Genomic DNA, 5,872 nt, shown 5'->3' on the forward strand with positions numbered 1-5,872 from the left:
AAAGGAGGAGGCTGCAATGCTTGGTAAGAAATGTACGCATTATCCTGCCCATGTAATTGTAACCCCTCTGTACAGTATCTTTATAATTATAATAAAAAACAATAATAAAAAAAAGAATCTAAAATCCCTCTTTCAAGGGCTGTGTGAAGTTGATAGCCAAGCCCTGGTTTCCTCCCCAGCACGCCTTCTTAAGGAACTAAATACAAGAAATGTACTTACCTAGGGTCAAACTAGCAAAGGTGAGTACAAGAAAATCCTCTTTCTGTTCATTCTACTGCACCCTTTGATCTGCCCTAGGTCAGGGCTGAACAAACATGGTTCCCTATGCAAAGGCTGCTGTCCAGGGCTGGATATAAGAAGATCTTACAAAATAGTTAGATGAAGTCAATTCATCTGTTTATTATAAAATGTGATAGCTTCTCTTTGGGAGAAAAAAATGTACAGTTTACAAAAATACATGGAAATAGTAAATTTCATTCAAGAAATAACCATAGCTATCAGGTTTTACATATGTCTAATTAGTTATATTAAAATATGCAAGCACACATTATGAAAAGATGCATACTAAACAAAAAGGGACCTATCCTTTATAGTGATATTTTTAGATGCTTTAACTTAACCAATATTCTTACTTTCTTTTTTCTAAAGAATTTTATATCTTTTAAGTGTTGCTCACCACATCTAATATTTTTACTCATGTCAAATTGGTTTATGTACACTCCATCACATACAATTATAGTTGTTTCTTATCTTCTTTATTTCTTCTTTAAATTAAAAAAAATGAAACGTAGCTTTCATCAAACCAGGAGTCAGTGGGTTATGCCTATAGTCCTAACTAGGCATGAAGCAGAGATCTGAGGATCATGGTTCAGAGGCATTCTGGACAGAAAAGTCCATGAGATTCTTATCTCCAGTTAATCACTAGAAAGCTATAGTAGAGCTAGACACCAGCCTTAAGTGATAAATCTAAGAGATAGCAACCGATCCCTGAGTATAAGCCTCAGGACAGGTGTGCATGCCTGTATATAGCCTTCTTTTTCATACTTAATATTTGTTTGAGGGATGTTCCATATTACTTTTCTATAGAAAGGATTTTTCCTTTTGTTTACACTTGCATACCAAATGATAATACATACATGTATCTGTGAAGCTATAGACTGTCTTTTTTTCATGTCACACATACCATTGCAACAAATATTCCTGTGTATGTTTCATTCTGCCGTAAAGTATGATGTATGCAGGATTAAGTTCAAAAATTTGTCTTGTCAACTGAATTTGGTGGAGACTTCCAAACTGGCCCCAAAATATTTATATTGACCTGTTTCCTCACTTACATTGGAGGAAATTCTTTTCCCTATCATCCGAAGTTAGAATATTTTATATTGTCTTCATTCTCTCTCAACTAATGAATAAAAAGAATATCCAATTTCATTAATTTGCATTGCCATAGTTTCTTGTGTATTAAATGTTTTCCTTTATATTTGTATGCGTTATTTGAATTTCATCTCCCTTAAATTGGGTTTTCAACTTTAAATTGCTTTTTCAAATTATTTGAAGTTTTTATATTCATTTTATATTCTATTATATTTGTTGAAATTGAAATCTTTTCCCTTCTTTATTAATGGCAAATATTTTTAGCAGTCTATTGCTTTTTTCTTTTTTAACTTTGTTTAAAATTACTTTCACTCTTTAGGTGGCACAGTTTCCCAGTATCATGTTTTACCCAAGAAGTTCTCAGTAGTATTTTAAAGTTTTACACTCAAGTCAAGATCTTTCACCAAGTTGGGATTGTCCTAGATGGGTTCTAGTGTCATTCAAGACTCACAGCTAGCAAAGCTGAAACTAAATCCACATTCCCCTTTCCTTCAAGACTCCATTCCAGTCGAGTCTGTGTTCCCACTAGTTTTTCCAGTTGTCTCCTATGGAGGAATTTTGTCATTATAGTTTAATCAGTCTATCTCATAGGTGTCTTGGATGCTGACATCTATTCCTTTTCCTTGGAACACCTTCATCACTTTGTATCTGGAGCAGCTCTCTAGTCTTCCTGGCCACCGTTCCTTGGCTGGTGCTTGTGCCCACCTCCAAAAATTAAAATCTGCCATTCAATCCTTCTACCTTCTTTTGCATTCCCATCTGCTTTCTGTGTGATTTCATCAAGATTACATTCACTTTCTACGCCTACACCTCAGCATGTTCAAAAATGGTATGTATTTTACATGAATATGTGAATAATTTTATCTACATAAAATGCATGTTCTAGCCAAGCACAGGTAGCTCACACCTGTAATCCTATTTACTCAGGGGGCAGAGATCTGAGGATCACCTTTCAAAACCAGCCCAGGCAGGAAAAATCTGTGAAACTCTTAACTCCAGTTAATCACTAGAAAGCTAGAAATAGATCTGTGGCTCGGAGGAAGTGGCACTGGGGCTCAAGTGGTAAAGTGCTTGCCTTGAGCTGAAAGACAGCGCCCAGGCCCAGAGTTCAAGCCTCACGACTGACAAAAAAAAAAAAAAAAGAGTATTGGCCATAAAACTGTGGTTCAGTTACAGAGTGCTATCCTTGAGAAAAGGAGTTCACAGACAGCACCCAGGCCCTGAGTTCATACCCCATTAGGACAAAAATAAAAAAGTAAAGAAAAAATTCATTTTCCTCAATACTATTCAAGATACTAGACACAGCCTAGACACAGTGTTGAAACTACTTTGTGCCTTGTTCTTTTCTAAATAACCTGTCAAAATCTCCCATTCTAAAAGACTTTAGAATTTTCTTTTGCAGCATATACACTTCACTGAGATGGTTCTAGATATGAACTTATTTTTTTATCCCAAGGCATATGACCTTACTCACGTAAGAAACCTTTGCATCTGAGTGTTTCCTTAGTTCTGGAAGTGCGCCAACTTTTGTGTTTGACCTTTTTTTTTTGACATGCTTATGATTCTTGCTACAGAACTCCAAGAATGTAGAAGCAAGACTTCTTGATAAATGCCCCCATACAACCCAGCTGATTCTTTCCCACTCCTGCATCTTTATTTCCCCTCACACCATGTTCTCCAACCTTTTTACCTTCATTCTCCAGATCACCACCTAATTCCTTCCCAGAACAATGAGTGCATTTTTGTCTATTATTACTTACAAAGACTAGGTTGTTTTGTGCATATTACCCTATCCATTCATCCTATGGAATAGCACTCTTTTAGGTCTCAAATCAAAATTTTAATAAGATCGTCTTTTTCCTATTGTCGAAGACAAAATGCACTAGATGACTGAGGAAATGCCTTGATTCTATCCAAACAGAACAATTCTTAGTATGAATGTCTTAGAAAAGGGCAAAAAGAACTAGAAATTTGTAGGGTCAAATTGACAAGGGAATCATGAGACATGGTCTTTGAGGCAGGTGTTATATCAAAATAAAGGTCCCCTTTGGGTTAGTCATTTTACAGAACACAAACTGTGGAGGATTTCTCCAATTTGTTACTGTTTTGTGGGAACAAATGAATCAAGTCACAGTGTCAACAGTTCTATTCCTGCTGTTTTTGAATTTGGAACATGGATCTTTTTAGTTGTGGTGGTTCAATCATCCTGTTGTAAACAACTTTTACCTCACATGGAACACAGGGGGACAAAGCCAAGTAAAGTCCTGGGGAAGGCTGAAGTAGTTCATAATACAAAATTCCTGAGCAACAGAAACCTAAGATCTAGCCAGCATTCTTTTGGGAGAACCTACTTATACTAGGCCTAGAGCAAAACACAGAAATACACAAAAACCTGAAAATACAATTTTACAAGGCTAGAGTGGAGGAGTTAGGGAGATGTCTGAGAGATTAGCATTCTCCTAAGGAGAAGCATCAAAAGAATTCCACTTCTGCTAATACCAGGAGCACTCCCCACTTAATTCGCTAAATCCTGAGTTGAACTTGCAGAAGAAGCCCAAGAATGCTCTAACATTCCCAGGTCTAAGAACATGAAATTTGGTCCTCCAGAACTTCAATCCTAACCCACATCTTTCCCTAAGTCAAGAGAACTCTGAAATTTTCCCTCAGAGTGCCTGAGAGGCATTGATTTAGAACAGTAAAACATCAGAGAACGCTAGATTCATGAGAAATTTGAAACTAGATCATTAGATTTAAAAAATGAGCTAATTTGCCACCACTGGTGGCTCAGGTCTGTAAACCTAGATCAGGAAGCTGAGATCAGAGGATTACAGTTCAAGGCCAACCTTGGCAGGAAAACCCATGTGATTCTTTTCTATTTTTACTTTTGTTGGTCAGTTGTGGGGCTTGAACTAAGGGCCTGTGTTCTGTCCCTGAGCCATTCTGTACTCAAGGCTAAGACTACCACTTGAGCCACAGTGCCACTTCCGGTTAATTGGTTAACTGGAGATAAGAGTCTCACCCGGACTTTTCTGCTCGGGCTGGATTAGAACCTTAATCCTTAGATCTCAGCCTCCTGAGTAGCTAAGATTACAGACAAGAGCCACCAGCATTTGGCTTCCAGGAAATTCTTATCTCTAACTAACCACTAAAAAAACAGAAGTGGAGGTGGGGCTCAAGTGTTAGAGTGCTAGCCTTGTTCAAAAATAGCTCAGGAACAGTACTCAGGCCCTAACTGAGTTCAAGTTCCAAGATTGGCAAATATATGTATATATATATATATATATATATATATATATATACACATATATACATATATACATATATATATATACATATATACATATATATATATACATATATACATATATATATATATATATATATATATTTAAGCCTTACTCTAGCTCAAGGGAAAAGATACTATAAAATCTCTCCAATTTTTCTTATACAGTACCTGGCATTGAGTGAAAAATTACATCACTTCATTATCAAATAAAAAAAAAAGTTTAAAAAATATTCCAAGAAACAATTTCGACAGTGAACTAGATATTTGAATTTCAAACAAGGAATTTCAAAACTATCTATAATACATTTTTAACAGAGGAAACATTTTTTAATAAATGCTTTAACAGTCTAATGGAAGTGTTGCATAAAATATCTCTTTATTAATCTGTAGATGGAACAAAAAATAACAAAAGGCAATAGTTCAAATGGAAAATATAAAATGATCTGAATAAAACCAAATTCTCAGTAATTTTATTATGTGAAACTTTCTAAATAATTTCACTAATAGACTATGACTATTATATTCGATTTAAGAATAATGGCATACTGCTTACTAGAAACATATTTTAAAAGTCAACCTGTTGAATAAATTTAGTCTTGTTGAGGATAAAGAAGAAAGATGTTTATCTTGGTCTCCTAAGCATTATGATGGATGGTTACAGTGATAGCAATCAGGTAGGCCCTGAGTTCAAAATCCATTTGCAATATCTAGTATATGTATGAGTCAAGCAGAAAAGGTCAGATAGGGTGATGTTAGGAAAATGAACCCTAAGATATGTATTTTAAAAGTTTTTTTTTCTTTCATGCATTTGTTTCTAACACAATTATAAGATTATTTCTTTGTTGCTTTGTATGTCCCTTCCCCACAGTATAACCCCTGCTTTCACTGTATTTGATGTCGGTATAATTTGAGGAGGGGAAGGGGAAAAACAAGTTGTTTAAATAAGGATACAGGTGGACCTATTGCAACAATGAGAAGTACAAGTTATCATGTCAAAAACGAACTTTACAACTTGGGCCGGGGGAGGAGGATTGGGGGGGGGGAAGGGATGATGGGAAGGGATGGGAAGGGTAAACAAAGGAGGAGGCTACAATGCTTGATAAGAAATGTGCTCACTATCTTGCCCATGTAATTGTAACCCCTCTGTACAGTATTTTCACAATAAAAAAATAATTTTTTAAAAAAATCCAGTACCTTTTAGAAAAAGAAGGA

This window comes from Dipodomys ordii, unplaced genomic scaffold, assembly GCF_000151885.1.
Source record: "Dipodomys ordii isolate 6190 unplaced genomic scaffold, Dord_2.0 Scaffold234, whole genome shotgun sequence".
Classification (NCBI taxonomy): domain Eukaryota; kingdom Metazoa; phylum Chordata; class Mammalia; order Rodentia; family Heteromyidae; genus Dipodomys; species Dipodomys ordii.